The sequence below is a fragment of the Lissotriton helveticus genome, chromosome 2_1, assembly GCF_964261635.1.
Source record: "Lissotriton helveticus chromosome 2_1, aLisHel1.1, whole genome shotgun sequence".
Classification (NCBI taxonomy): Eukaryota; Metazoa; Chordata; class Amphibia; order Caudata; family Salamandridae; genus Lissotriton; species Lissotriton helveticus.
In genome coordinates, this window is record NC_136059.1 from 1,784,040,298 (window position 1) to 1,784,052,952 (window position 12,655).

Here is a 12,655-nt window from a genome sequence, read left to right on the forward strand (position 1 = left end):
TGTGCTTTGCACTTCATGATAGCGATAGCTGTCGGTAAATGTATTGCATCTAACAGAGCTTGAATGAGGAGACCATGCTGAATCTTGGTTCCATGAGAAGTCATGAAACCTCTCTCCTGCCAGAGTACTCCGAAGTCGTGTACAACTCCGAATGCGTAACGTGAATCTGTATATATGTTTACTTTCAGGTTCTTGGCACGTATGCAGGCTTGGGTCAGAGCAACTAGCTCTGCCGCTTGAGCAGACAGGGTGTCAATACGGTGTGTTTCTATAACTTCAGTGTCAGTAGTCACTGCATACGCGGCTACTAGTTCTCCTGTACTTGTTCTCATACATGAACCATCCACATAAAGTGTCAGGTCGGGATTAGGCAATGCAATGTCTGTCAGATCTTGTCTTGGCTTAGTCATAGTGTTAACAACTTCCACACAGTCATGTGTGGCAGGATTTGACGTAACTGACGGTAACAGTGTAGCAGGATTTAAAACGTTGCAGCGTCTGATTTCTATGTGTGGTTGGAACAATGTCAGTTCATAACCTGTTAAACGTGCAATTGTCAAGTGCTGAGTCTGTGTTCGGTTTAAAAGAACTTCCACGGAGTGTGGAACTTGTACTGTCAGGGAGTGTCCTAATACTATGGAATCACTTTGTCTAATTGCTAGAGCTGTGGCTGCAACTGACTTGAGGCACGCAGGCAAAGCCTGGGCTACTGGATCTAAGGTGCTCGAAAAATAAGCACAGGGCTTGTACTGTCCGGCTTGATCTTGTGTTAGAACAGATAATGCAGTACCATCACGTTCTGTGACAAAAAGTGTAAAAGACTTACTGTAGTTCGGTGTAGCTAGAACAGGTGCTTGGCATAAAGCTTTCTTTAACTCATTAAAAACAAGTGTATGTTCAGATGTCCAAGGGAGAACAGTCGATACGGCTGCCTCCTGTGTCGTTAACTGTATCAGTGGCTTGGCTAGAAATGCATACTGGGGAATCCATTGTCTGCAATAAGAAGTAAGGCCAATAAAAGCACGTACCTCCTTCTGTGTCTTGGGCTGTGGAAGACTCGCTATCAACTGGATACGGTCTGGTGTCAACTGCCTACCCCACTTGGACAGTAAGTGGCCTAAGTAGATCACTTGCTGGACACAGAATTAATTAATAAAAATTAAGCCTAAGTAGATCACTTGCTGGACACAGAACTGGAGCTTCGAAGGGGACACCTTGTGCCCCTGCTCGGCCAGGAAATACAGGACTGTAAGTGACGCTCGCTCGCATTTACGTTCAGAACGGGCTGTGATCAGTAGATCATCGACATACTGGAGCAGGGCAGTGTCTGTTGGCATGTGAATATTGTCTAGTTGTCTCTTAAGTGCTTGACTGTAAATACTAGGGCTTTCTGTGAAACCTTGAGGAGCTCGTGTGAATTTATAGCTCCTTCCATTTAAACAAAAACCGAAAAGGTACTGGCTGTCTGGATGAATTGGAACACTGAAAAATGCATTCTTGAGGTCTATTACAGTGAAAAATGTAGCTTCAGAATCAATAGCTGTCAATAGGGATGAAATATCTGGGACTACTGGATACTGGGGTATGATACATTTATTAAGTTCTCGAAGGTCAATCACTAATCGATATACTGGAGGTGCATTTGGATCAGTACGTTTCATGACTGGAATGATAAGAGAATTACATACATTGGAGTCAGTTTCTACAACCACTCCTTGAGCAATAAGCTCGTCAATAATTTTGGATAAGGCTGCTACAGCCTCAGGTGGCAATCTGTACTGTCTGATTCGTGGCAAGACTATACCTTGCTTGAGGGTCACACGATGGAGTGTGATTTGCATAAAACCTACATCAGTTGGACCTTGCGCCCATAAATGCTGTGGTACATTTGACAATCTTGGATCAAAATCACGTAATACATAGTGACCTTTAAAGTCTCTTAAAAACAAACGGATTCCTTCTGGGGAACAGCAAATAACTGCACCTAATTCTTTCAATGTTTTAATACCTAACAAATTTTCTGGACATGATTTCGTAAGTAACAAATCAGTAGTTCGGGACAATGGACCAACTTCTAGAGTAACTGGCTTTGATATCTCGTTTACAATAGGCTTTCCTGAAAATCCAAGGGAAACATTTCTAGAGCCTGAGAGCGGAGCCCCTGGAACCTCGTCATGACTGATAGTAGTCCTACTTGCCCCTGTATCAATCAAAAACTTTCTGTCTTTCCCTAATACTTGACTGTGTACATAGGGACCCTCTTGATCTACAGGTATCTCGATGAGAGGCAAGCCTACCTCCCTCTCTAGGCTGTTTCATGAATACTGTTGATACTCTGGATACTCTGTCTGGGCATACTGGTACATCTGCTGTGTAACATGCTGTGTTGCAGCAATAGGCTGCGGAGCTGGAACTGTCTGTTGTGCATTCTGTGATGACTGAGAAGTCTGTGAAACTTGTTCTTGTCTAGGCGGACGTGGTCTTTCTTTAGTCTTACCAGTAGCTATGTTGTGTTTCAGAACTGCACACTCGTTTATAAAATGACCTGGCTGTTTACAATAATTGCATGTCCCTTTAACGGGAGCTGCAGGATGACTGGCTTGATTCGGACCCCTCTTCTGACTGTCTTGTGGAACAGATTGTGCAACTAATACTTTCATTTTCGTGTCTTTCATACGTCTCTTTTCGTATTCTTGCTCTTCCCTGATTCTATTCTGGTGATACTGGAGCATCTGAAGCATTTGTGACGGGGTACTAGCTTGCCAGGTACTTTCGACTTTCAAAACTCGATTTTTAACTGGTGGTCTTGAATTCTCGACTAGTTTAGTAACAAAAAGATGAGGGTAGGACTCGCTACCTGTCTTCAGACCACTGTTGATAATGAAACATTTTTCGAATCTAGAATAAAAATCACTAGTATCTTCACCCTGTTTCTGTTTGCATGCTGAGATTGCATCCCAATCTTCCTTTTTCGTGGCTAGTAATCTTGGCAAAACTTGAATTAATAACTCGGGCAATTCTTTACATTTGTCCCCAAGACCAGTACCTGGTACTCGTATTTTATCTTCAGCTTCTAGAGCTGTCCAATCAATCTTTTTCTCTCCCACCTCCCATTCTTTTTCCTTGAGTTTTTCATATACCCCTGCGGGCAACAGGACCTTTAACATTTTAATTATATCTGGATACGTGTATTCTCCCATACGGAGCATGTCTTTTAATTCTCGATGGAACCCTGCTGGATCTTTGTCGTGACAGGGAATTAATTTCTTCATCTCTAAGAGCTCCATCTTTGTGATAGGGGTGTAAACAAATACTCGTTGCATTTCACCACCCTCTGTCCTAACTGGGTGTACTTCCCGTAATGGATGCTGTCTATCTATGTAAAATGATTTACTTTCTGGAGGTGAGACGTGAACAAAATGCGGATTCAGAAACGTTCTATATTTGTGGCGCTGTTCTAGAATAACACTAATTAAATCGGTACCTAAACCTTTCCATTTATACTGGAGTAACTCGTTCAGAACATCATGTAACGGACCTGGATCAGAATGCTGACCCTCATACAGTGTAATGAGGTGCTGGATCATATACATACCCACCAGTCGCTGCTCGGCTGGGGGCAGTTTCAGAAACATTTGTGCCACTATTTCGTCTGGAAAAGTGGTAGAATCAGTAGTCCATCGGACTGCTGATCGGGCTAGTTCTTGTTCATGCATGGTACTAAGTTCACTATAACCGATTCGTGATTTCAGGATGTGATCGGTAGCTTGAAATACTTGTTCAAGATTCTCTTGTTCTAGTGCTGGAGGATGAAAAACGTTCTTGTGTTCTAGGCGTGAATGTCGGTCTGGAAGTCTAGATCTACCTACATACGCTATTCTGGTAGGATTCTCGTCGTCTACCTCTTCAGTAGAAGAGTCATTTTCCTTCTCGCTTACTTGTGCTGCTTTGCGTTTCTCGTGTAACCTTATTATTTCCTTACGAATTTTCTTGTACATACTCTCTATACAACTTAGTGTCCTGTGTCTTCCCTCGGCTATATTATCACTCCACTTTGTCAGGACTCTCATTTCGGTCGGATCTTTAGTCGGATAATCTTGTTCCCTTATTAAACAATTAATTAGAAATTTTAATAGCATGAGCTGAGTCTCAGCTTTCCTCAGAGACATGATTTCGCCAATACTTTCTGGATCCTCTCCTGTACGGATGAAACGATATATTCTGTCTAGATCTTCTTTCATATTCGGTAGGGTGTCCAAATACTCGGTCACCCGTCTTACACGCAATGAATATATGACCATATTATCATCGCCTGGGACTGGATCATAACGGCATTCGGTAAGAGCTCGTCTGATATCTGCAACGGACTGATGTTTGGGCGTACGCTGTAACGCACGTTCATGTAACTCGACTAACGTTATACGTTTGTGTGGCGGCGGGGTACCCGGAGGACCTCCCCCCGCGGCCCCTAAACTGGAATCGTCGACTGATACTCTTCGTGCTGGCAGAGTGACCGATGTAGCGGGAACTTGTACTATGGGCTGGACCGGGGGTACCGTAACAGGTGCTGTAACAGGTGCCCCGGTGACTGGAGGAACAGGAATTACATTATTTACAGGAGCTGGCGGAACAGGATTTGCATATTCTGGGACTGTGTCGTCCAAATAGGACGAGAGAAAAATATCAGCTGCGGTCGGTTTGTGACGTAGCTTAATCGGAACTAATGGCGGCGGAAAATTACATGGTGCTTCCGGGGTTGCTTTCGACAAGCCCTCGGCAAGAAGAGGATACATACCCTTAATAAGGGCATTTCTCTGTCTGTCTGACTGTTCGGCTTTAACTCGTTCACCTACTTCGATTAATTCCCTTTCTTGGGCTCTTTCTGAGGATTCTCTACTTAATTCTAACTTTCTGATTTCTTTTTCGGTTCTTTTATGAGATTCTTTGCGCCATAACTCGATGGCATCTTTCTGGGACTGTCTGGCTTTCTTTTTCCATAATGCTTCTTCTACTCGCATGATGCACTCGGCATCCCATGTACCTGATACGGGCCATCTATATTTCTCTTCTAACTCCTTGGTGTACTCCACCCATAAATCTAGATATAATATGGCACTTATGCCATGCTTATGATACATGAAATGACCTGGACTGTCCCTAGGCGGGACAGGAACTGCTTCCTCGAGCAGACCTTTTCTAGTTCTTAACTGACGTAACTTCGTGAACAGAGGCATAACTTAGACTGGAGTCTAGACACAATACAATACACAATAAAACACAATAATAACTTAAAAACAAATCACTCATACCACGACATGGAAAACACATGAAATAACATTTAAAATAACAGTTCGGACAGAATATTACCTGGAATACTGAGAACAGAACACATGAATTTCTCGAGAACAGAACTTACTAGAATGACTAGATGCACTGCTAAAACAGTACGAAACTTACCGGTCTCATAAAGAGACACGTCAGGACCCGCATCCACCTAGGTGGACACTTCGTGTTGGATCTGTGTACCCAAACCCACGGACCAGAGACAAATTAATTGACCCTGTCTAGATACTACCCCAGCAATGGTACTCACCGGGCAGCAAGAACGGAAGGCCTCGGACTGGACTGGACTGCTACGACGACGGACGGACGAACTTCGGACTTCAGTTACAGGTGGGCCTCCGGATACCTCGGACCTTGGACTCTCAGCTTGGGCTCTGGTCGGGACTCGCCGCGTTCCTCCACCGCCTCGTCCGGACGCTGGACCGCAACCTCCGTCTCCTCCGTGGGCCTGAGGGATACTTGAAGCAGAAATATCTGCACGTGGCCGGTATGGTTCCGTCACGGCTGCAGAGGATCAGGGGGCTTGCGTGGCTTCTCCGGCGCGTGGGGAAAGGGCAAGTCCCTATTCGGGCGCCATTATGTGGTAAATAAATAATTAATTACCTGATCTATTTTTGACTATAATCAATAAACGGTTAGCTCAATAAATAAGAGTCAAGATACGAGGTAGCTGGAGTATACAGGCTTTAATAAACATAAAGGACAGGAACAGGACAGCCTGTACGGGAATAGGATGGCAGGGCCCGGCAGCTGCCGGGGGCAGGATCTGGGAATGGCTAGCAAACTTTAATAACAGTGCACGATATATATAGTTAAACAAAATACATTGCATTCAATACAGTAGGCGTAGCAGTAGGCGGAGTTTGTAGCAGTCGCGAAAGATAAGGCATAAAGTGGGTGTAACAAGAGGTGTGTACAGGGCGTATACATAGACATGTGATGTAAACGTAACAGAATATGTCATAAACGGGGCGGAAACATGGAGGGGGCTACCTGAGCAGCTGGGACCTCTAACCTAGTGGTGCGCGCAAACTGGCAATGACGTGTTACCAGGAGGAACTGGGGGCTATGACTTCTGCGCTAGAAGAGGAGACTAAAGTCTGGAGTGTCAGAGCGACATGTACCTAGGCATATCTAGTATCTGGTGTTTATAGTACATGTTGATAGAATCCAAAAGTTATCAGGGTAAAGGCTAACAGACATTAAGACTGGTGCATGCATTATTCTATATGTAGTGCGTGTGTGAGGAATATTCTATGAATATGAATTCAGTATTTCTCTTACATGGAGACATAAAGGCTAGACCATGACGGAAACTATTGATGCGATTCAGTAGCTTAGGAATGCAGAGAAGGAGGGCTGGACTGATAGCTAGAATCATAACATACTCTTGGCAGACAGGGAGGCAGAGCCAGGCCGAGCCGGGCACTGCGTGGCAAGAAAGTAAGCTAAGGGTCAGGGATACAGGTGGGGGCTGTATCGCTCCTCGGAGAGGGTTCAGGAGACAGGAGCTGAATCTGAGTCCGGGCCCTTTTGAGGCCTAGAAACGGGGACAATTCAATGAATTAACGTGCACACTGTAAAACGTGGCAACGTAGCTTTTACATAGGCCTGATATTCGTTGTATTCACGAAGACTGGAGACTGGCATACTAGAGATGGACACAACTGTAATTGCGTCTTTAATCGATCAGAGGGGAATACATGCATATCGATCATGCACATATAACATGAGATGGGGAACACGTAGGCACATATAACATGGCAAAATTTGCTTTTCCACAGCAGGGGGAGCTTGCTTGTTGTTGCCTCCCCCTCTCTTCCTGATTGCTCCTCTGGGTCTGTGCCTGCATTCTTTTCGGGTTCCGTCCTCTTCGGTCTTTGCGGCTCTGCTGGTGGCTTCCCCTGGTGTGTTAGGGTTGGTCCCATGTTGTTCGTGTCGTTCCTTAGTCTTTTGCTTTGGCGGGACTTCTTTGGTCACATCTTCCTTCCACTTGGCTTTTTGGTGAGGCCGTTGTGGGTTGGTTCGGTGGAGGATTGCTTTCTTCCCTCATCTGGGGGGATTCGCTCCCTGTCTTTGCTCCTGCTATGTTCGTGTCGGTGGGTGGTGTTTCTGGGCATTCGGCCGTGCCGCCCTGCACTGGCCTGCTCTTGTCTACTCCCTGGGGCTGGACCGGGTTTGTCCCGGGTTGGGCGGCTGCCTGGTGGTGCCTGGTGCTGTGGGCTTCACCCTTGCCTGTTTTCTCCCTGGTTGGTTGTCCTTCATGGCTTGGTTGTACTGTGTGGGTGCTTCTGCTTCTTCTGGGCCCCCTTCTGCTGGTTGTTTGGGGGGGGTGATAGTTTCCTCCCCTCAGGGAGTACGCTTGGGGCTTGACTCTGGGTGCTGGGCCCCCTTCTGGCTTGACCTGGGGTTCTTGTGCCCCTCTAGTTGCTGCCCTGGCTCCTTGCACTGAGTCTTCTTCTGTGGTGGCCTCGTCACTGTTCTTGCGTTCTGTTCCTGGTCCTTTCTTGGGTTCTCCTCCTCTGTGGCTGGTGGGGTTGTTCCTGGTGTCTGTTTTCTGCCCCTTGGGTGGCGACTCCTTGACTCGGCTCCTTGTGTTGGGGTTTTCCTGGTCGTCCCCTGTTCGTTTTGGGGTTTTGACTCTGTTGGCTTGGGTGGGGGCATGGCTGGTTGTATGCTCCTGCCTGTGTTTTTCGTTTTTCTTTTTTTGCTTCTGTTGGGTGTCGCTTTCAGTGTGGTGTCTCTGGTGTTGGTGGGTGTCCGGAAGGCAGGGTTGCTTGCTTTGGTATTTTCTACTTTGTTTTGGAATGGGACAAGGCCTGGAGGGACCGGAAGGTAATGCCTTCATTATTCCAGGTACCCTTGTCCTCGTCCCATTCCTTACGCCCCTCCCTCCCTCCCGGATGGCCAGTCTTCCGGTTGGTGGCTTGGTATGTCAGGCTGAATGCTGGGATAGTCCAGCTTATGTACTCCCAGTGGCAGGGGGTGGGTTTAGATATCCCAACATTCCCCTGCTCTTTTTTTCTGTCATGGAGATTGTGCAGTTTGAGAACATTGAATCTTACTCAAAACTACTTGAGTGTGCGTTTCCACCATGCCTGCTGCTGTGGGACCTCAACCATACCGAAGATGAATATGTCAAGTTGGCCCTGAAGCCTAGAGTTTCAAATAAACACTATGGGACCAATTCACAAACTGCACTTTTGAGTAAGATTCGATGTTCTCAAACTGCACTTTTGCAGTAACTTCCACTTTTTTAGTAACTTAGGGCGAGATTCACAAAGGTAAACTTACTTTAGTGTAAGTTGACGTTTCTGCTATTCACAAATCTTTGTGAATAGCAAATAACAGTAAACTTATGCAAAAATGTAAGTTTGCCTTTGTGAATGCTCTATTACTTACCGGTAATCTTCATTACACCTGGTCCTGTTGTCCTCTTCTCATTCCTTAACAAAGTGTAGATGACCATCTCCATGACAGAAAAAAAGAGCAGGGGAATGCTGGGATACCTAAACACACCCCCTCCCACTGGGAGTAAATAAGCAGGGCTATCCCAGCATTCAGATGACATAATCCTTGTCTTATGATTTTGACCCTATTGAGAATACAATTGAGAGCTGATTTAGAGGCTCAAAGGGAAATGTAACACTATGATAAGTAAGTTAGGTACCTAAACACCCAGGCTGCAGCACTTATCTAGTCCACGGTACAGGTTTCCACTAGGGAAGGATCATGAACTAGACTTCTCCACCTTAAGCGGCCTAGTTGTAATAGACACCCCAACCACTTCTTCAGGTTCAACTGGTGAAAAGTGCTACCACATTCGACATAGAAATAATTATAACCTGTCAAGTGCCGTAATACAAAATGATGGGACCCATCCAGAATGTGATGAGGGGCCCCCGTGTCTCCCCTGAAGTTCTGCCCCCTACTACTGCGCTGTGTGTGTGACCGGTGTTACTCCCCTGTTCCTGCCGAGATAAGAGCATTTTACGTGAAAAAGCATTATTTTACATGTACTCGTTTTTTTCAGAATATTTATTTTATTCTAATCAAATATTAAAACGTTTTTACAAGTGCACATCAAGGCATGTTGTTTAGAATCCACCAACCAAACTAAAGTTAGCTCATATTAAAACTCATTAACCGAACAAAAGTTTACCACGAGACATGATCGATCTTTGCTATATATATGTGTGTGTGTGTGTGTGCGTGCGTACGTGTGTTCGCGCAATCGAAATTCTACATAAGAGAAAATATATTTAAAAAATGCATATTTATGCTTGAAGCGTTTAGAAACACATTGTATCTCCCAATCCGGCTCTATGAATAGTGCGGACATCTGCCGACTTCACAATGTCGGTCTTTAATGCACCAGCTTTCTAAATTGCACGTTATCCAGAATTCTTTATCAGTAATGGTCAACTGTGTCTGGCATATCGAAATACAAAGCTTGACCTGTATTGTCGATTCTGTTTTCTACCTTTTACTAGAACCTTTCGATGACCCAGTCCTGCAAATAAGATCCACCAGTGAAAAATAGGTTTGTATTTGAAGCTCGCCTGGCTGCATCCATTTTGAAAGTCCTGCTCGCAACCCGCAAGGTCCAAATGGATCAGGCACATGTTCAGGCCCCTTAATGAGAAAACATAAATAAGCTGCTCCCTGGCATGGCTGAATGATCGCTCTCCGAGCCATGGAGGGTAATTAATTCGTGTTAGCCTTAAGGTGCATTAAGGCAGATAAATCTGCCGGTCCACTTTCATGGCTGCCTGCTCGGTGACAGATTTATCTGCCTTCCATTACGATAAGGCTCGGATGCATCTTCGCAAAACTTTGGACAACAGGTACACTTATTATGCCATGCTTCCACCGAAGATGGATCTCCCTTCCTTTCAATCAAACACGCCGTGCTAACTTCACCCCTATTGCTTTTTTCGAAAAAAACATTTACAGCTCAAAATGGTAGTCATGTTGCCTTCTTGAATTAAACCCCCTCCTCTCCGTAGGCTTTGCGGGCTCATGTATGAAAAAAAGCAGTTTTTTAAATAAACTGAGCAAAACATTGCAAAACATTGTGTGAATCTGAAAAAAATATGTTTTTGATCCTTAAATTATGAACATTTCTTTTGTGTCCAATGTTGAAAATAGCAGATTCCTCAAGCCTCGCGTGTCTCCTTTATTATAACTGAATTGCACGTGCTGATTTTCTGAAGTCTGACTTAAAAAATAAACCTTTACTGACTTTAGTGTATTCGTTGGTTAGATTTCTCTAATTTTCAATTAGATGACAGTGGGTTTCTGCAACTGCCTTTCATAGGGCAGGGCATGCACCCTGCAGAAAACAAGGACACCTGGTATCATGGGGACAGGTTGTGGTGAGGAGTGTTTTAAAGAGGTAATTACCTGGTAAAGATTGGTTCGGAGCTACAAGCACCTAAAAACTGCTTCTTCAGAGCACGGGCGTCCACAGAGGGGGCAAGGAGGGGCGCTTTCTCCCCCCCCCCCTGGAGCGACCCACCCCCCCCCACGCCCATGAAAACCGTGACTTCAAGACGGGGTTCTCACTCTTTTTCCTCTCCTTTCTTTTATTTGCTTCCCTATGAAATGGATCCAAAAAAGAAAGACGCTTTTGCAGGAAATGTCGTATTTTTCTGACATTTTAATTCCAAAGTGCAGCATAGGGAATATAAGGCTAAAAATAAGAAAAATAGATAAATAACTAAATAAAGTAAGACAGAGTGGTAGCAAACTGGCAAAACTGATTTTATTCACACTGAAACACTTTAGCGCCACTTTTACAGAGTTTGCCAGTGAAGCGCTATTTTTGTTTTTTTTGTCTTTGTTTTCCCTGGACTTGGAACTAGTGCACCAATCCTGGAGGTACTGCAATGTGTGGATTGGAAAACAAAATGTGTGCTGTTGCTCTGCGTCCAGGGATGTGGTCTTTTTACCATACTGCTTAGGATATAAGCAATGGCCATTGAAATGGGTCCATTCAGGGCCCTGTAGTCGTGTCCTTAACTTTTCAGGCAAAAGCACTCACTGATTTCTGAATAGTGAGTGTAAACGCATTAAGGTAACCATGTTGTTCCTGCTTACATTTCCCATGGTTTGCTAAATTTTGCATTCCCTATAAGTGTTTGCTTTTTCCAGGATGTTGTTACTTTTTTTTGTAGGCCGCATATTGCTCTTGTCTAGTGCGTAATTTAAATTGAGCCGCATCCAGGTGTTTATAGCGGGTAACGATTGGGTTGTAGTTGAAGACAGTGGGAGTTTTTCTCAGTGGGGCAGTACGGTGTTCAGTGGGGGAGAGGATGTGGGACTATGGTCAGAGCTGCTGAATTTGGAACTGGGAACCAGGTTCAGCCTTAATAACCAGTCCACCAGACCACTCTCCTGCGAGAGCACAATCACATGCTAGACCTTAGAAGGTTCCGCAACTCCTTAGAAGTCCTGGTGTCTTTGCACCAGCAGGTGGACCCTAGCATGACAAGTGTAGGTTAACCTTCAAGGCTTGTCCACCACTATCCATACTGAAGTTCACCTCCAGTCTTGCGGGCAGGCCTATGAAGCAGCATACCCTAGAACAACAGTCACTGAGGACACAGGACCCTTGAGAAGGGCCAGCTTGAGGGCGGTGCAACCAGTGTGACCGCACCGGGTGCTGACTTTAGGTGGAGGCATCATGTTTGCAAGTATATTATGGTTTTAAAAACGCTTGCTGCCTCCTTCCTGGTCTCCAGCACTTTTCGGCAACAATAAAAATGTCACGATGACTCTGGTGATTAATGTTCTTCCTAGAGAGAGATCAGAATTTTGTCTAGTGGAAGTTTTGACCCATGGAAAGGTAGCTCAGAGGGTTAATGTACAGGCTGCAAAGAACATGTGCCATGCAGATCACAAAGTGCACATAATGTAAATAGGTCAGTGGGCTACTGCTTTTGTCAGAGAGATCCTTTTGTTACTTGCAGTTTAGAAGTTCAAATCTTAACTTAGAACAGTGAGCTATTAACTGTCATCTAAGAGCTGCATACAAACTGCAAGGTATAAATTAGAGCGTTATGTCCCCCCTCCCCCCCCCAGTCTTTGATTATCCTAATGTCCCAAAAAGTGTTCTTTTGGACAGAAATCAATTCTGATTATTAAGGAGAACCCCCAACCATGGTATTACGTTTTAAATTCTGGGTATTGTGTTTCTCCAAACCAATCACTATAAAACTATACCGGCTACTAGTATGGTTGTCATGTGACTCCTACACCTTGTAGTGCTTAGTCTTACGTAACATTTTCTATACAGAGATTTACACAC